Genomic DNA, 21,044 nt, shown 5'->3' on the forward strand with positions numbered 1-21,044 from the left:
ACCATACATTTATAAGCTCTTGCCCACTCTAGTGCTGCTTTCATTGTTTTTTTTTGCCTTGGAAGGTTAGCTATCCCTTATAGCAGCTACAGTTCAGGCATATTTGCTTTGCACCCAGCTATTGTTTTCTTATGGTTATAAGGCTGGAGATGTAGGATGGAGAGGAGTGATTAAGGGCTCTGTAAGTGAGGGAGGGGAGTTTGAATTGGATACTGTATAGGACAGGGTGTCATGTCACTAGAGCGACTGGCAAAAGGAGGACAGCAGAGGGTGTGATGAAAAAGGAAGAGGAGTTTGGCAGACGAGTTGAGGGTAGACTCCAATACTCTGTGTAAAGGTAGGTTACAGTAATCTACTGTAGGTGAAAAATTATAAGGGCGTGGATGAGCCACCAACCCTTCTTAATTTAATGTAGTATAGACCCCATAAGAATTTGACAAGGAGGAGAAAAGAATAGCTGAAGTGAATCACAAGGTACATGGATAGAGTCTTGAGCAGTTGAGCATACTATAGCAAACTGGATTGAGTCGTGTCAGGGATGGGATGTTAGAAGATGAAGGAGTGGCCTGGAGATCTGGGAAACCGTTCACTGTAGAAAGGTTTGAGGCATCAGGAAATTGCAATAAAGCATGAGACACCAGGATGTAGGTGCATTGTGAGTGAGGTGTGAGCTCCAGGTGCTGAAGTGGACATAAGGGGCCACATGGTAAAAGGAAATCAGCAGTATTCTGAATAAAGCAGCTGGGCACTAGTACCTGCCGTGGCTCTTAGAGCAGGTTCATCCTGTGGAATGCGTTGTAATGCATGCAAGGGCTCTCTTCCCCTCCAGTATCCTGTTTGCATGGACACAGCCCAGTGTACTGGGCCCTGCTACCAGCCAAAAGGACTGCCAATCAGTACTGTACCACAACCACTTACATGTAAAAGTACCCCGCTAGCCCCACAGCAAGGATAGAGCATGCTGGTGCAAACTGCACTAGGCACACTACAACCCCTGCATGCGCCAGGCTGTCACTGCATTACTGCTTGTGAGATACAGTGTGACTATTGGTTAGATACCGCTATGTGTAACCCCTGCATAACCACTGGTTACCGCTGTTAGCCTGTAAGGTATTATGCAACAACATGATGTGTGTGTGTGTGTGTGTGTGTGTGTGTGTGTGTGTGTGTGTGTATGGGCAGGGGGTTTACTGTGACATGAGCCTACTCTGGGTGCCGTGGATCCACGCTCCACGTGGCTCTGCCAGGACATCCGTAGATAATATACTGTAGCTTAGAGTAATGGGGCACGAGGAACAAAGATGCTTGATTATAGTAAAGCGGAGTGTAATGAAGCAGGGCACCAGGAGGTCTGAAGATTGTACAACTGACTGCAGTGTAGCACCAGGATGTGAAACGAACAGTATTCCAAAACAGAAACATGAGGATCCCAGTAAGCCAAAGAGTGACTGTGAGCAGCACAAGATAAAGATCTGACAATGAGGAAAGGCCCAAACCAGCTTTATATAGGAAAGGCAATTTGCAATATGCAGGCATGTCTGGTGCCAGTGGTCAACTGATCATAGTTTTTATAATTCAGCATGTCACCACTAGAGGAAGCCTGCCCAATCAAAGGGGAGGACATCCAATGAAAGTAACCCACGGGCTGTGTAACTCATAGATGGAGCCATAAACGCTGAAGACCCCTCCTGAAGCACGCAGTCCATGGCCCACTGCTAGTGAGAGAACGTGCCGGACCATAGATCCAATGAGTGGGAGGAGGAGCTGGTGAGTAAATGTTTGTGTCACACCGCGCTTACCCCTGCGTGCCTGCTGGTCTGTGTTGCGGCCTCCGCCTTCGTTGGTCCACGGGCTCCGGCGCCGCCATCACACCCGGCATCACGTGGGCGGGGAGCAGGTGACGTCATCAGACTGTTCCGCCAATCCAGCGGAGGCGGGAGATTCAAAGGCAGACATCGGGCAGCGCCTCGGCGCCTGAGTATCGTCTTTTCCCCTGAAGTGGATGCCAGTGCTTCTGTTCTCGGCGGATCTCTCTACAGCATACCCCAGTGTCTCCGGCATTTCCAGGTGTCAGTTGTTGCACAGCTTCCAGCGTTCCCAGCAGCTGCTGGGTTCCACTGCGCTCTAGTCACCAGTGCTTCTTGGAGTCAGTGTGGGCTGCAGGTTAAACGTCGCTCTCAAGTTATACAAGTCCTCAGTGTCTTTAACCCTCGCTCTCAAGTTATACAAGTCCTCAGTGTCTTTAACCCTCGCTCTCAAGTTATACAAGTCCTCAGTGTCTTTAACCCTCGCTCTCAAGTTATACAAGTCCTCAGTGTCTTTAACCCTCGCTCTCCAGTTATACAAGTCCTCAGTGTCTTTAATCACCGCTCTCAAGTTCTTCAAATCATCAGTGTCTTTAACCACCGCTCTCAAGTTCTTCAAATCATCAGTGTCTTTAACCACCGCTCTCAAGTTCTTCAAATCATCAGTGTCTTAAACCACCGCTCTCAAGTTCTTCATATCATCAGTGTCTTTTAACCACCGCTCTCAAGTTCTTCAGTCACCAGTATCTTTTACCATCACTCACAAGTACTTCCTGGACATTTCTCCATACGCTCCTTCTCTGTTATGTGACATTGTGTTGCTCTCTTCCTGCAATAAAGTCCTTTAATATTTTCACCAAGCTTTACTGTCAGAGTCCTGTATGATGAAGACCTATATCAAGCCATCCCTGTTCCGACCCAACTGTGGTTCCTCTCCCCTACCATCGGGAGAACCCCCGAGTTCACAACACCCCCAACCTAGGTCAGTGACCGTTTGTGCATCACTACTGGGTTGGATTTGTTTGTATTCCTGGATAGGTCACTGAATGTAATAAAAAGGTGTTTAAATCAATTACGGCAACAAAAGAAATTACTGTTTTGATTTCCTCAGCTCTGGTAACCTACAATATATACTTGTATACTTTAGTGCCACACATTATCAAATTTTCCATTTGATTCCTTTTTTCTCTGTCTATTATATTGCTTTGGATGGATACATACCTTTAATAGCTTCTTGTCATACCTCATGTATTCAATACAATTGTAATCACCTTTTGATTTATTATGGTACTTAGAGCTTTGTGGTCTTGCAACTGCTTACAATCAAATGTAGCTGCTGATGTGACTATTGTATTTACAGTGGAACTTTAATTATATCCTCAAAGAAATGGGAGAATGAAGGTAGATAACTTAATTTAAAGTATAGGAAAAGACATAGAAAAAATAATAATTATTATTATTTCCATTCTTGAAAGGAGACAGCAAAGCTGCCAGAGGTCACTGGTTGTTGCACATAGACAGATTAGAAATAAAAAAATTCAGCTTAAAAATATATTTTTTCAATTAACATATACCACTCTTTACAGGTAGGGCATTGGGGGTACCATCAGCACTCAAATGCTTCAACATACATAACTGCGGGCTCTAAATTTCAGAGTAATTGTACAAGACAATGTTTAAAATTAGATTAAAATCCACTAACTACTCATTTTCATATCAAATAGAGAAATCATCAGGCAATGAGGAAGTGGTCAGCTGTACCAGAAAACATGTTGCAAGCGCCCTTTAAGTGAGAAATGCATATTTTATTTTATTTTTTATTTTATGGTAAATTATGTGTTTTTAAATTGCCTGTTATTTTTAGGTTGTTGATTCAGTATTGATACATGTATTTTATTGGTTCAGAGACTTTTTTTTTTTTTACTTTTAAATTCATTATTATATATTTTTACTAGAAAAGTATATAGGATAGCCCCTGGCGAGACAATTAGCTGCTGTAACTGGCTGTAGCTAATTGGATACCCCCAAAAGACTGGCTATGCTAAAAGTCTTACACATTTAGGAACCATTTAGCATTATAATTCTTGTTGACTAACTTTGTCAATATACTGAATTGCAGCAAATATTTTTTTATCAAATATAAATGATTGGTTACACCATGTTTATATGAAGGAATAGCTTTTCATACTAGACCACAGGTTCTCAAACTCGGCCCTCAGGACCCCACACAGTGCATGCTTTGCAGATAACCCAGCAGGTGCACAGGTGCATTAATTACTCACTGACACATTTTAAAAGGTCCGCAGGTGGAGCTAATTATTTCACTTGTGATTCTGTGAGGAGACCTGCAAAACATGCACTGTGTGGGGTCCTGAGGACAGAGTTTGAGAACCTGTGTACTAGACCAGTGGTTCTCAAACTCGGTCCTCAGGACCCCACACAGTGCATGTTTTGCAGGTAACCCAGCAAGTGCACAGGTGTATTAATTACTCTCACAGACACATTTTAAAAGATCCACAGGTGGAGCTAATTATTTCACTTGCGATCTGTCAGGAGACCTGCAAAACATGCACTGTGTGGGGTCCTGAGGACCGAGTTTGAGAACCTGTGTACTAGACTATTAATATATATTATTTTTGATTATCAATTGTTTAATCACTGCCATTTGTAGTAAAATGCCATGAATGTTTTTATTTCATGTGTGATTGATCACAATAAATGTATTATTATTATTATTATTATTATTATTATGTAGCTCTTTAGGGCTTCTTTTTATATTTTTAAATGTCATGTGTTTTGCTTTATTTCTTAGTGTTAATGCAATCCCTTAGAATGCAGTGTGTATCTGTGTGTGTTATTTCCTACTTTCCAAAGCAGATGAACCCTGGCTGGACAATATAGAACAAATATATTCATCTCCCGATAAATTCTAGCTCCATTTTGTTTAGATTTAACAGGATTTTACTTGTTACATTTTAGGCATATTAGTATAGATGGGACATCTAGTATAGATAATAATTAGCCAAGGTGGTGTTACTGATGGGGGCAATAACCAATGCCCAAACTAGTCCATCCTGACGGGAAATAAAACCCTGGCATGCTGAAGCCGTGTCTAAATTACAGACCATTTTAAAGTATCCACTGTTGTCAATGCAGAAACAAGAAAAAATTTGCTGTGGATCCCAGAAGTTTCTGATAGCTGGACAGTGAATGAGGGGAATGCGACTTAAAAAATAATTTTAATCCCTCTGGCAATGGTGCCAGAGGATGGACTTTTATATGTCTATGGACGATATTATGTTGTCATTACTGGATAAGCATGCTGAGTTTCTGTCCACTTGGCTTAGTTGGCTCAACTTTAAAGATTCCAGCATCTACTGTATGCCTCCCTCCTTACCCCTTAACGGGGCCGGAGGTGCAAGATGCTGGCCCTAATCGGACATTTTTTTTTAAAGGGGCAATCACTTACAAGGCAAAACCATGCCTTGTGATTGCCGCTTTAGGAAAAAACAAAAAACAAAAAAACAAGGCAGAGATCGGCCGGCATCTCACACCTCCAGCGAACTTGGGCGTCAGTACATCCGGCCCATGTTTACCTATGAACTGTGCCTTAATTTCACTGCAGGTGCTCTGTACTCACTCATTTCCCACTCTGATCTTGTTTTTGGCTCTCATAACTTCACAAATATGGAACACCTCCTAATATGTTCCCCACTTTTCTTACTCTCCGTTTTTTCTAATTTTCTTTCCTTTCGTCCCCTTCCCTTTTTTTTTTTTTACATTTAGTCCACAAGCTCAGTAATTTCAGTTGTAATATCTGTTATCTTATTTCATAATACTATTTATTGCATTGATGTTATCTGTTATGTGATGTGACTATAATGTTATTAAAATAGGATTTTAATTACCTACCGGTAAATCCTTTTCTCGTAGTCCGTAGAGGATGCTGGGATCCATATTAGTACCATGGGGTATAGACGGGTCCACCAGGAGCCATTGGCACTTTAAGGGATTAAGAGTGTGGGCTGGCTCCTCCCTCTATGCCCCTCCTACCAGACCAAATCTAGAAACTGTGCCCGAGGAGACGACATACTTCGAGAGAAGGAATTACACAGATAGTGGCGAGATTCATACCAGCTCACACAAACAAGGCAAACCCGGCAACCAAGCCGGAAAACTCAGCAACAGCTGAATAACATTACTGAACCAAGTAATAACACAGTACTTAACTAAGAACAAAGCAGTACTGACCAAATAACCACAGCAGGAAAACGAAGCGCTGGGCGTGCACCCAGCATCCTCTACGGACTATGAGAAAAGGATTTACCGGTAGGTAATTAAAATCCTATTTTCTCTTGCGTCCTAGAGGATGCTGGGGTCCATATTAGTACCATGGGGATGTACCAAAGCTCCCAGAACGGGAGGGAGAACGCGGAGCCTCCTGCAGAACTGCTTGACCAAACTTGAGGTCCTCAAAGGCCAAAGTATCGAACTTGTAAAACTTAGCGAACGTGTTCGACCCAGATCAAGTAGCCGTTCGGCATAGCTGTAAAGCCGAGACACCCCTGGCAGCTGCCCAGGAAGAACCTACCTTACAAGTAGAGTGGGTCTTAACCGATTTCAGACATGGCAATCCTGCCATGTCTGAAATGCTGGATAGTGAACCTGATCCAGCGAGAAATCGTCTGCTTAGAAGCAGGACATACAATTTTCTTCCGATCCTAAAGGACAAACAGAGAGTCAGATTTTCTGTGACGAGCAGTCCTCTTCACATAGATCTTCAAAGCCCTCACAACATCCAAGGTGTTTGTAGTAATCGAGGAGTCAGTAGCCACTGGCACCACAATAGGTTGGTTGATGTGAAAAGCCGACACAACCTTTGGAAGGAACGGTTGATGCGTCCTGAGTTCCGCCCTATCTTCATGGAAGACCAAATAGGGACTTTTACAGGACAAAGCCCCCAATTCCGACACACGTCGTGCAGAAGCCAAGGCCAACAAAGTGACAGCCTTCCACGTGAGAAACTTGATCTCAGCCTCCTGTAGAGGCTCAAACCAATCCGATTGCTGGAAATGCAACACCAAGTCAAGGTCCCAGGAAGCCGTCGGTGCCACAAAAAGGTCTGAACCTCAGGGAGGGCAGCCAATTGTTTCTGGAAGAAAATGGATAACGCCAAAATTTTGACCTTTAGTGACCCCAATCTCAGGTCCATATTCACACCTGCTTGCAGGAACAGGAGAAACCGTCCAAGTTGAAACTCCACCGCAGGAAATTTCTTGGATTCACACGAAGACACATTTTTTCCAAATTCGATGGTAATGTTTAGACATTACTCCCTTCCTAGCCTGTATCAAGGTAGGAATAACAGAGCTTGGAATACCCTTCCAAGCTAAGATCTGGCACTCAACCGCCATGCCGTCAAACGTAGCCGTGGTAAGTCTGGATGAGCGAACGGCCCCTGTTGTAGAAGATCCTCCCGAAGAGGTAGAGGCCGTGGTTCTTCCAGTAGTAGATCCAGCAAATCCGCGTACCAAGCCCTCCTTGGTCAGTCTTGGGCAATGAGGATTGCCTGAACCCTTGTTCTTTTTACAAGCTGTAGAACGCTTGGAATAAGAGGAAGTGTAGGGAACACATACACTGACTGGAACACCCACGGTGTCACCAGTGCGTCCACTGCCACTGCTTGTTGGTCTCTCGACCTGGAACAGAACCTCCGCAGCTTCTTGTTGAGGCGGGAGGCCATCATGTCTATGTGAGGTACACCCCACCAACCGGTTACCCCCTCAAACACGTTCGGGTGGAGGCCCCACTCTCCTGGATGGAGATCGTGTCTGCTGAGGAAGTCCATTTCCCAGATGTCTACTTCCGGAATGAAGATTTCTGACATCGCCACTGCGTGCCTTTCCGCCCAGAGGAGGATTCTTGCCACCTCTGACATTGCAGCTCTGCTCTTCGTTCCGCCTTTTCGGTTTATTTAGGCCACCGTGGTCACGTTGTCCGACTGCACCTGAACAGCCTGACCCTGTAGAAGGTGTGCTGCTTGAAGAAGACCGTTGTACACAGCTCTTAGCTCCAGGATGTTTATAGGAAGAAGGGATTCCGGACTTGACCACCTTCCTTGGAAGGTTTCCCCTCGAGTGACTGCTCCCCAACCGCTGAGACTTGCATCCGTGGTTAGAAGGATCCAGTCCTGAACCCCAAACCTGCGGGCCTCCAGAAGGTGTAGGAGTTGTAGCCACCAGAGGAGTGAAATCCTTGCTTTTGGTGATAGACTTATCCTCTGATGCATGTGTGAGATCCCGACCACTGGTCCAGAAGATCCAGCTAAAAGGACAGAGCATGAAACCTTCCGTACTGCAGAGCTTCGTAGGAGGCAACCATCTTCCCCAAAAGGCGGATGCACTGATGAACCGATACCCGGGCATGCTTTATGACATCCCGGACCATTGGCTGTATCACCAACGCTTTCTCCACCGGGAGAAACACCCTCTGCAACTCCGTGTCGAGGATCATCCCCAGGAAAGACAGCCTTCTTGTCGGCTCCAGATGAGACTTTGGAAGGTTCAGGATCCAACCGTGCTCCCTGAGCAGATGTGTCGTGAGAGCAATGGACTGTAACAACTTCTCCCTGGACGATGCCATGATCAGCAGGTCGTCCAGATTTGGAATTATGTTAACCCCCCTGCTTGCGGAGAACCATCATCTCCGCCATCACCTTGGTGAAGATCCTTGGTGCTGTGGAGAGACCGAATGGTAGTGCTTGAAACTGATAGTGATCGTCTAACAGTGCAAACGTGAGATAAGCCTGATGCAGCAACCAAATGGGAATGTGGAGGTACGCATCCTTGATGTCCAGGGACACCAGAAACTCCTCCAGATCTGAGATCACCGCCCTCAGAGATTCCATTTTGAAATTGAACTCCCTTAGATAAGGGTTTAACGATTTCAAGTTCAAAATTGGCCTGACTGAATCATCCGGCTTCAGTACCACAAAAAGGTTCGAATAGTAACCCTTGTTTTGTTGATGAGGTGGGACTGGAACAATGACTTCCGACAGTTCCAATTTTTGGACAGCTTCCTGTAGAATAGCTCTGTCTGCCAGCAAAGCTGGCAAGCCTGAATGAAGAATCGGTGAGGTGGAAGAGTTTGAAACTCCAGCATGTATCCCCGGGACACAATATCCTGCACCCAGGGATCCAGACTGGACGACACCCAGACGTGGCTGAAATGCCGGAGTCTTGCTCCCACCTGACCGACCTCCAGGCTGTGCGGTCCACCATCATGCTGAGGATTTTGAGGCACCAGAAGTAGACTTCTGGTCCTGGGAAACTGCAGGTGCACGTTTTTTTGGATTTAGCCCTACCTCCTCTAAAGAAGGTGTTAGAGGGCTTGTTCTTACTAGTCCTAGCGTGCCGAAAGTACTGTGTCGTATTGGGAGAAAAAGGTTTCTTTGTAGCTGGTGCAGCTAAGGGAAGAAAAGGAGATTTACCCGCGGTTGCCGTGGAAATCTACGCATCCAGCGCCTACCCAAATAGAGCCTGACCTGTGTAGGGTAGGCTCTCCACACTTCTCCTGGATTCCGCGTCCGCAGACCATTGGCGCAGCCAGAGATCCCTATGAGCCGAGACTGACATGGAGGAGATCCCTGCAGCCATGGAACCCAAGTCCTTCATGGATTCTACCATAAATCCCGCAGAATCCTGTATGTTACGTAAAAACAATTCAACGTCACCCTTATCCATCGTAGCCAAGTCTTCCAGTAGTGTGCCTGACCACTTTGCTATAGCTTTAGAAATCCATGCATAGGCAATAGTAGGCCGCAGTATCGCCCCTGAAGCCGTGTATATGGACTTGAGCATAGTGTCAACCTTGCGCTCTGCCGGTTCCTTCAATGCGGTAGATCCTGGGACAGGTAAGACCACCTTCTTTGACCGTCTGGAGACTGATGCATCAACTATAGGCGGGGATTCCCATTTTTTCCTATCTTCCTCAGGGAAGGGAAAAGCAACCAGAACCCTTTTTGGTATCTGGAATTTTTTCTCCGGGATTACCCAGGATTTTTCAAAAAATAAGAATTTACTTACCGATAATTCTATTTCTCGGAGTCCGTAGTGGATGCTGGGGTTCCTGAAAGGACCATGGGGAATAGCGGCTCCGCAGGAGACAGGGCACAAAAAGTAAAGCTTTTCCAGATCAGGTGGTGTGCACTGGCTCCTCCCCCTATGACCCTCCTCCAGACTCCAGTTAGGTACCGTGCCCGGACGAGCGTACACAATAAGGGAGGATTTTGAATCCTGGGTAAGACTCATACCAGCCACACCAATCACACCGTACAACTTGTGATCTAAACCCAGTTAACAGTATGATAACAGAAGAGCCTCTGAAAGATGGCTCCCTAAACAATAACCCGAATTAGTTAACAATAACTATGTACAAGTATTGCAGATAATCCGCACTTGGGATGGGCGCCCAGCATCCACTACGGACTCCGAGAAATAGAATTATCGGTAAGTAAATTCTTATTTTCTCTATCGTCCTAGTGGATGCTGGGGTTCCTGAAAGGACCATGGGGATTATACCAAAGCTCCCAAACGGGCGGGAGAGTGCGGATGACTCTGCAGCACCGAATGAGAGAACTCCAGGTCCTCCTTTGCCAGGGTATCAAATTTGTAGAATTTTACAAACGTGTTCTCCCCTGACCACGTAGCTGCTCGGCAGAGTTGTAATGCCGAGACCCCTCGGGCAGCCGCCCAAGATGAGCCCACCTTCCTTGTGGAATGGGCCTTAACAGATTTAGGCTGTGGCAGGCCTGCCACAGAATGTGCAAGTTGAATTGTGTTACAAATCCAACGAGCAATCGACTGCTTAGAAGCAGGCGCACCCAACTTGTTGGGTGCATACAGTATAAACAGCGAGTCAGATTTTCTGACTCCAGCCGTCCTTGAAATGTATATTTTTAAAGCTCTGACAACGTCCAACAACTTGGAGTCCTCCAAGTCGCTTGTAGCCGCAGGCACTACAATAGGCTGGTTCAGGTGAAACGCTGATACCACCTTAGGGAGAAAATGCGGACGCGTCCGCAGCTCTGCCCTATCCGAATGGAAAATTAAATAAGGGCTTTTATAAGATAAAGCCGCCAGTTCAGATACTCTCCTGGCGGACGCCAGGGCCAGTAACATAGTCACTTTCCATGTGAGATATTTCAAATCCACATTTTTTAGTGGTTCAAACCAATGGGATTTGAGGAAATCTAAAACTACATTTAGATCCCACGGTGCCACCGGAGGCACCACAGGAGGCTGTATATGCAGTACTCCTTTGACAAAAGTCTGGACCTCAGGAACTGAGGCCAATTCTTTTTGGAAGAATATTGACAGGGCCGAAATTTGAACCTTAATAGATCCCAATTTGAGACCCATAGACAATCCTGATTGCAGGAAATGTAGGAAACGACCCAGTTGAAATTCCTCCGTCGGAGCACTCCGATCCTCGCACCACGCAACATATTTCCGCCAAATGCGGTGATAATGCTTCGCGGTGACTTCCTTTCTTGCCTTAATCAAGGTAGGAATGACTTCTTCTGGAATGCCTTTTCCTTTTAGGATCTGGCGTTCAACCGCCATGCCGTCAAACGCAGCCGCGGTAAGTCTTGGAATAGACACGGTCCCTGCTGAAGCAGGTCCTGTCTTAGAGGTAGAGGCCACGGATCGTCCGTGACCATCTCTTGAAGTTCCGGGTACCAAGACCTTCTTGGCCAATCCGGAGCCACTAGTATCGTTCTTACTCCGCTTTGCCGTATGATTCTCAATACCTTTGGTATGAGAGGCAGAGGAGGAAACACATACACCGACTGGTACACCCAAGGTGTTACCAGCGCGTCCACAGCTATTGCCTGCGGATCTCTTGACCTGGCGCAATACCTGTCCAGTTTTTTGTTGAGGCGAGACGCCATCATGTCCACCATTGGTCTTTCCCAACGGTTTATTAGCATGTGGAAAACTTCTGGATGAAGTCCCCACTCTCCCGGGTGAAGATCGTGTCTGCTGAGGAAGTCTGCTTCCCAGTTGTCCACTCCCGGGATGAACACTGCTGACAGTGCTATCACGTGATTCTCCGCCCAGCGAAGGATCCTGGCAGCTTCTGCCATTGCACTCCTGCTTCTTGTGCCGCCCTGTCTGTTTACATGGGCGACTGCCGTGATGTTGTCCGACTGGATCAACACCGGTCTTCCTTGAAGCAGAGGTTCCGCCTGGCTTAGAGCATTGTAGATTGCTCTTAGTTCCAGAATGTTTATGTGAAGAGACTTTTCCAGGCTCGACCACACTCCCTGGAAGTTTCTTCCTTGTGTGACTGCTCCCCAGCCTCTCAGGCTGGCGTCCGTGGTCACCAGGATCCAATCCTGTATGCCGAATCTGCGGCCCTCCAATAGATGAGCCCTCTGCAACCACCACAGAAGAGATACCCTTGTCCTTGGAGACAGGGTTATCCGCAGGTGCATCTGAAGATGCGACCCTGACCATTTGTCCAACAGATCCCTTTGCATGGAATCTGCCGAAAGGGATTGCTTCGTAAGAAGCTACCATTTTTTCCCAGGACTCTTGTGCATTGATGTACAGACACCTTTCCTGGTTTTAGGAGGTTCCTGACCAGGTCAGATAACTCCTTGGCTTTTTCTTCGGGAAGAAAAACCTTTTTCTGAACTGTGTCCAGAATCATCCCCAGGAACAGCAGACGAGTTGTCGGCATTAATTGGGATTTTGGAATATTCAGAATCCATCCGTGCTGCTTTAGCACCTCTTGAGATAGTGCTAAACCCATCTCTAGCTGTTCTCTGGACCTTGCCCTTATTAGGAGATCGTCCAAGTATGGGATAATTAATACGCCATTTCTTCGAAGAAGAAATATTATCTCGGCCATTACCTTTGTAAAGACCCGAGGTGCCGTGGACAAACCAAACGGCAGCGTCTGAAACTGATAGTGACAGTTTTGTACAACGAACCTGAGGTACCCCTGGTGTGAGGGGTAATTGGAACGTGGAGATACGCATCCTTGATGTCCAAGGATACCATAAAGTCCCCTTCTTCCAGGTTCGCTATCACTGCTCTGAGTGACTCCATCTTGAACTTGAACTTCTTTATGTACAGGTTCAAGGACTTCAGATTTAGAATAGGCCTTACCGAGCCATCCGGCTTCCGTACCACAAAAAGAGTGGAATAATACCCCTTCCCTTGTTGTAGAAGAGGTACCTTGACTATCACCTGCTGAGAATACAGCTTGTGAATGGCTTCCAAAACCGTCTCCCTTTCTGAGGGGGACGTTGGTAAAGCAGACTTCAGGAAACGGCGAGGTGGCTCTGTCTCTAATTTCAACCTGTACCCCTGAGATATTATCTGCAGGATCCAGGGATTTACCTGCGAGTGAGCCCACTGCGCGCTGTAATTCTTGAGACGACCGCCTACCGCCCCCGAGTCCGCTTGCGAAGCCCCAGCGTCATGCTGAGGCTTTTGTAGAAGCCGGGGAGGGCTTCTGTTCCTGGGAAGGAGCTGCCTGTTGCTGTCTCTTCCCTCGTCCTCTGCCTCGTGGCAGATATGAATAGCCCTTTGCTCTCTTATTTTTAAAGGAACGAAAGGGCTGCGGTTGAAAGGTCGGTGCCTTTTTCTGTTGGGGAGTGACTTGAGGTAGAAAGGTGGATTTCCCGGCCGTAGCCGTGGCCACCAAATCCGATAGACCGACCCCAAATAACTCCTCTACGCATCGCCTGTCCACTGTCGTGTCCATAAAGCTCTTCTGGCCGAAATGGACATAGCACTTACCCGTGATGCCAGTGTGCAGATATCTCTCTGTGCATCACGCATATAAAGAAATGCATCCTTTATTTGTTCTAACGACAGTAAAATATTGTCCCTGTCCAGGGTATCAATATTTTCGATCAGGGACTCTGACCAAACTACCCCAGCACTGCACATCCAGGCAGTCGCAATAGCTGGTCGTAGTATAACACCTGCATGTGTGTATATACCTTTTTGGATATTTTCCATCCTCCTATCTGATGGATCTTTAAGTGCGGCCGTCTCAGGAGAGGGTAACGCCACTTGTTTTGATAAGCGTGTTAGCGCTTTGTCCACCCTAGGAGGTGTTTCCCAGCGCTCCCTAACCTCTGGCGGGAAAGGGTATAAAGCCAATAACTTCTTTGAAATTAGCAGTTATTTATCGGGGCACCCCACGCTTCATCACACACGTCATTTAATTCTTCTGATTCGGTAAAAACTACTGGTAGTTTTTTCACACCCCACATAATACCCTGTTTAGTGGTACCTGTAGTATCAGCTAAATGTAACATCTCCTTTATTGCCAAAATCATATAACGTGTGGCCCTACTGGAAAATACGGTTGATTCGTCACCTTCACCACCGGAATCAGTGCCTGTGTCTGGGTCTGTGTCGACCGACTGAGGCAAGGGGCGTTTTACAGCCCCTGACGGTGTTTGAGGCGCCTGGACAGGCACTAATTGAGTGTCCGGCCGCCTCATGTCGGCAAACGACTGCTTAAGCGAGTTGACGCTATCCCGTAATTCCACAAATAAAGGCATCCATTCTGGTGTCGACCCCCTAGGAGGTGACATCCTCATATTTGGCAATTGCTCCGCCTCCACACCAATAACGTCCTCATACATGTCGACACACACGTACCGACACACAGCAGACACACAGGGAATGCTCTATACGAAGACAGGACCCACTAGCCCTTTGGGGAGACAGAGGGAGAGTCTGCCAGCACACACCAAAAAGCGCTATATATGACAGGGATAGCCTTATGATTAAGTGCTCCCTTATAGCTGCTTTTATATTAATATATTGCCATTTATTTTGCCCCCCCTCTCTGTTATACCCTGTTTCTGTAGTGCAGGGGAGAGACCTGGGAGCCTTCCTGACCAGCGGAGCTGTGACAGAAAATGGCGCCGTGTGCTGAGGAGATAGGCCCCGCCCCTTTTTCGGCGGGCTCGTCTCCCGCTATTTAGTACATTTAGGCAGGGGTAAATATCTCCATATAGCCTCTGGGGCTATATGTGAGGTATTTTTAGCCTTTTTAAAGGTTTTCATTTGCCTCCCAGGGCGCCCCCCCCCCAGCGCCCTGCACCCTCAGTGACTGCCGTGTGAAGTGTGCTGAGAGGAAAATGGCGCACAGCTGCAGTGCTGTGCGCTACCTTAAGAAGACTGCAGGAGTCTTCAGCCGCCGATTCTGGACCTCTTCTTGCTTCAGCATCTGTGAGGGGGCCGGCGGCGTGGCTCCGGTGACCATCCAGGCTGTACCTGTGATCGTCCCTCTGGAGCTTCATGTCCAGTAGCCAAGAAGCCAATCCATCCTGCACGCAGGTGAGTTCACTTCTTCTCCCCTCTGTCCCTCGTTGCAGTGATCCTGTTGCCAGCAGGAATCACTGTAAAATAAAAAACCTAAGCTAAACTCTCTAAGCAGCTCTTTATGAGAGCCACCTAGAATTGCACCCTTCTCGGCCGGGCACAAAAATCTAACTGGAGTCTGGAGGAGGGTCATAGGGGGAGGAGCCAGTGCACACCACCTGATCTGGAAAAGCTTTACTTTTTGTGCCCTGTCTCCTGCGGAGCCGCTATTCCCCATGGTCCTTTCAGGAACCCCAGCATCCACTAGGACGATAGAGAAATAGCATTTAATTCTTTAGATGCAGGGAAGGTTAGCGAGGCTTTCTTAGTATCAGTGAAGTAAGCCTCCTCAACCTGCTCAGGAGTTGCATCAGCAATATTCAACACATCTCTCATGGCCTCAATCATCAACTGCACCCCCTTAGCAAGTGATGCCGCCCCCCTCAACACATCCCCATCATGTCTGCTGTGTCAGAATCGGTATCCGTGTCAACCTGCGTAATTTGGGCAAGAGCACGTTTTTGAGGGTGTACCGCAGAGGGGCCCGAGGGAACAGAACCGGACCATACTGCTATAGTGGACTGTAAAGCCTGAGTAACATTCCCAGTCTGTGCAACCCTCTCAGTAATGTGAGAAATAATCTCCTTAAGAGAGGCTAACCACTCCGGTTCCCTAGCCGGGATATGCACTACAATAGTGCAATCCTGATTACATGGAATGGAATCTTCCTGAGAAGATATATCCTCTGCAGCATATGATACAGAGTCTCTAGACATGGCTGCTTGCAATCCCCACACACTCCACATACTCACAGGGTAATGGCAGACAGAGTTCCCCCCCCCCCCTCCCCCCCCCCCCCCAAGAATGGCAGAGAGACACAGAGATTGGAGCCAACCCACACACAGCGCTTCTGAGGAACAGGGGAATCCCCACTTCACGCTGACAAAATGGCGCTGTACACTGCAGGGTCCGCTCTGAGAAGCTCCACCCCCTGAAGATGGCGCGTCTTCCCGCTCTTCACAAGGATTATACTGGCCTGAGGTATATGCTGGCTGAGATCCAGGGACTCAGACAGGCTTGCTGACCAGTGCAGGGTGTAGGCGCTGGCTCAGGGCGCTCCTCACAGCACCGCACAGTGTGCCTCTGAGCTCCGGGGCGCGGTTAATACCGCGCTCCCTACCCTGTAGCCGCCATCTTCACACCGGCTCCCCGCTTGTCAGGGGGGCCGGTGACTAACTCGCAACGATCTTCTGGCTCTTTAAGGGGGTGGCGGCATGCTGCTGGGGTGAGCGATCCCCTGTGGCGGCGATCATTAGTCCCACGAAGCTAGAGGCTGTTGCCAGCAGCCTCCCTGTGCCTAAACTCTATTAAAAAATAATAAAACTAAAAGAATTCCTATGGAGCTCCCTTAGCTGTGACCGGCTTCTCGGGCACATTTTCTAAACTGGGTCTGGTAGGAGGGGCATAGAGGGTGGAGCCAGCCCACACTATTAAACTCTTAAAGTGCCAATGGCTCCTGGTGGACCCGTTTATAGTCTATACCCCAATGGTACTAATATGGACCCCAGCATCCTCTAGGACGTAAGATAAAATCTTTAAATAAAAACTGTATTAAAAAACAAAAAAGAAACAACATTTTAAGCTACAAACATACCGTATGTTAAAATCATGTATTTTTGCAATTTAATTAATAACCGTGCCTGTTGCTTCTCAAAATTGTATAACTCCATACACTATGGATTAAATTATGGGGGCAGTTGTCTGAGAGGGCAGTTGTCTGTGGCTGAAATATATGAAGCATGGAAATTACAAAGTGTGAAAATCTTTAAAATAACAGTTAAACTAAACACTGGAGACCAGCACAACTTGCATATTCCTTATGCACTAACCTAATTATCTATACTTTAATTCTAAAAATACCATGCACCACAAACTGTTTCATAATATCACTTCATGGAATCCTCTCAAAAGCGGCAACATCCTTCAATAGCACTGCAACTCATCTCCCCTTGCACATTGCAGCCTCATTAATCCACTACCCTCTTATTAACAATCAGGAGCTTTTAACATCTCTATATACACCGACTATATCCTCCTCAACCTGTCACAAGAAAAAAAAACTATTACACACCTCCTACAAATATACTTACCTCTCAATCCTTCTGCTTCTACTAGCTGGTGACAAATCCAGGTCCCATTAACATACTATACTCACATTCAGCTGATTCACAATGGAATGTAAATCCAACAAACCTGGTCTCCCATCTCCCTCCAAGTCACTAAAATGTGCCTTATGGAATGCATGCTCTGTTTGTAACAAATTAATATCTATCCATGACCTTTTAATTTAAAAAAGCAACAACTCAATACACTAGCTACAACGGAAACATGGCTCACACAATCAGACACAGCACTGCAGCACTGTCACATGGTGGGCTCTACTTCACACACAACTCCAGGCCTGGTAATAGTAAAGGAGGTGGGGTTGGAATACTATTGTCAAAATTTTTCACATACACAATTCTACCATTGGTTCCATCACTCACAAGTAAGTCATTTGAAATATATTCTATTAGGATTTTCACCCCTTTCTTTCTGCGTGTTGCTGCTATGTATTGTTAACCTGGGCAACCCAAAAAGTTTCTGAAAGATTTTTCTGCCTGGCTCTCTCACTTCTTATCCTCTGACATCTCCATCATTATTATGGGCAATTTCAATATCACTATTGACAGTCCACAATCTCCTCGTGCCTCCAAACTACGCTCTCTAACCTCCTCTCTCAGCCTCTCCCAATGGACTGACTCCTCTACTTATCAGGAGGGCCACTGCATTGATCTTGTATTCACCAGACTATGCTGTTTCTGAATTCACTAACACTCCTTTCCCTCTCTCAGATCACAACCTTATGCTTTCCTCCATAACTTCAAACTCAATGTCACTTAAGTCTACCAAACCTCATCAAACCCATAGAAATATTAACAATATCAATTTTCAGAGTTGCACTCTAATTTCACAAGACACTTACAAAAACATTAATGGAAAGTAGAACGTCAGCAGCGTAAATCTCGTGGTTCAAGTGACTTCCTCACATAAGATTATTTACCACTCTTACTGTAATGCTCTGGACACTGCCAAACAAATATACTCCCAACCTCTCATATCTTTGCTCAAACCTCTAACCCCAAGCGACGTTTTAATACATTTAAATCAATTCTTATCCCTCCCTCACCAATCGCACCAGTTACTACCAGGGCACAATATCTTGCTTCCCGTTTCAAGGAAAAGATTGATTCACAGCAAACAACCTGCTCAATTCCCTTCCTGAACCCTCTACACAGCTTCTCTTCATTTGATCCCACAAATAAAGATGAAATATCTGCAATCTTCTCATCTGCCTACTGTACTACCTCTCCCCTTGATACTATACCCTCACAAATAAGTAAAGATCTGTCTCCTGCGCTCATCCCAACTTTAACTAAAATCTGTAATCTCTCTCTGTCTGTTACCTTTCAATCCCTGTTTAAACATGCAGTGATTACTCCAATTCTGAAAAAAAAACTAAATTCTGACCCTAACTCTCTCTCAAATTGTCCCATTTGTCAGCTACCATGCCCCTTTAAGCTACTTGAGAAACTTGCCTATACTTGCCTCACACACTTCTTAACTCACACAACTTATTGGACCCACTTCAGTCAGTCTTTTGTTCACAACACTCCGCAGAGACAGCACTTACTAAGGTAGTGAATGATCTGGTCACTGCTAAATCTAATGGCCATTACTCACTTCTTATTAACCTTGAACTCTCGTCTGCTTTTGACACTGTTGACCGCTCTCTTTTCATACAAACACTACAATCCCTAAGTCTCCAGGGCACAGGCCTTTCTTAGTTTTCAACCTACCTATCTAATCGCTCTTTCAGTGTTAATTTCTCTCAATCCATCGCCTCTTTGCTACCTCTATCGGTAAGAGTACCGCAAGGCTCAGTCTTAAGTCCTCTGCTTTTCTCAATCTAAACCACATCTCTTGGCAAACTAATCAGTTCTTTCAGATTTCAGTATCATCTGTATGCGGAATATACTCAAATCTACCTATCCTCCCCAAATTTGTCACCATCTGTATTGGGCTGTGTCACTGAATGTCTATTTGTAATTTCATCTTGGATAACATCTCACCACCTCAAACTTAATATTTCCAAAACAGAATTAATAATATTTTTCTACCAGCCAATAATAGTTAACAACCTGATATCTTTATCACTGTTGATAACTCAACAATCGACCCTACACCACAAGCTCGCTGCCTAGGTGTCATTCTTGACTCTGTACTGTCCTTTGTTACCTACATTCAATCTGTCTCAAAATCATGTTATGTACATCTAAGAAACATATCCAAAATGTTACCATATCTTACACAGTAAATCTCTAATCCATGCACTCATTATTTCCTGCATTGATTATTGCAATAGTCTTCTGACTGGTCTTCCCAAAAAAAGGTTCTCACCACTACAATCCATTCTGAATGCAGCTGCAAGGCTGATTTTCCTTGCTAGACGTTCATCGTCTGCAGATCCACCCTGTCAGTCCCTCCATTGGTTACCAGTATTCTACCATATTCAATATAAAATACTTTTACTTACATACAAGACAATTAACCAAATTGCACCAACATACACCTCTTCACTCATCTCAAAATATTTCCCTACCTGACCTCTCCGCTCTGCACAAGATCTGCGTCTCTCACCCACACGCATTATTGCCCCCATTAAAAATTACAGGACTTTATTCGGGCTGCACCCACTCTGTGGAATGCCCTCCCATGTACAATAAGACTCACCTCTAGTCTCCAAATGTTCCCTGAAAACTCACCTGTTGAGGCAAGCTTATTAAATTCCGGACCCACCCACATAATCTTTAATGCATCCCTACCTAAGTACATGCCCTCTGTACCGTCCACACATAACCTCACACATTTTGTCTTTCTTCACTTTCACTCCCTCCTGACCCTTGGCCAACATTGCTGGGTGACCATATCATGTAGCCCATTAAGAACCTTTGCAATCTGGTGGACCAATTATGCAATAGGTAGCATCTATCCTTGTGTATCAATGACTATTTCCCTAGAGATTGTAAGCTTGCAAGCAGGGCCTTCCTACCTCTATGTCTGTCTGTTTTTGTTCTATTACTGTTGTTTAAATTGTAAAGTGCAACAAAATATGCTGCGCTATATAAGAAACTGTTAATAAATCAAATAAATAAATATGGGCAAGCGATTTCCCTTACAGTAAAATGAATTTTTCTACTTTTGCAGAAAAAAACTTAAGAAGGATATACAATTAGCTGGCAGATAATATGCCAGAATTGACTGGTTGGAATAAAATCTGGTAATCGATGTGAGCAAATGACAATTGACCATTAGCTCACAATCACTGGAAAACGGACAACTGTCATTCATACAAATAATGGACAGGTTTTGTCCATTTTCCAGTGTTTGGAAGCAAACTGTTAACTGTCAATTGCTCTCAATCATTACCAGATTTTCATTCCAACCTGACAGATCTGGCAGATTATCTGCCAGATAATTGTATAGTGTATGACCAAATTTAGACTTCTATTCCTGATAATCCTATCATAGTATGGGTCCTCAAGATGGGTCCTTAAGACCCCACGCAGTGCATGTGTTGCAGGTCTTCTCACAGAATCACAAGTGAATAATTAGCTCTACTCAGTGAGTAATGAATACATCTGTGCTCTTGCTAGGTGACCTGCAAAACGTGAAAATTGTGGGGTCCTGAATTTGTGATCTACTGCATAAGTCCACATCCGAAAAATAAAGGTTGACGATC

The 21,044-nt window shown here is 45.7% G+C and overlaps 1 protein-coding gene across 2 annotated transcripts in view; it reads right to left on the minus strand.

Annotated features, from left to right (window-relative positions):
• TULP4 (TUB like protein 4) overlaps positions 1–21,044 on the minus strand; it is an 807,065-nt gene that overhangs the window by 325,807 nt on the left and 460,214 nt on the right. The window lies entirely within an intron of this gene.

This window comes from Pseudophryne corroboree, chromosome 4 (genome assembly GCF_028390025.1).
Source record: "Pseudophryne corroboree isolate aPseCor3 chromosome 4, aPseCor3.hap2, whole genome shotgun sequence".
NCBI lineage: Eukaryota > Metazoa > Chordata > Amphibia > Anura > Myobatrachidae > Pseudophryne > Pseudophryne corroboree.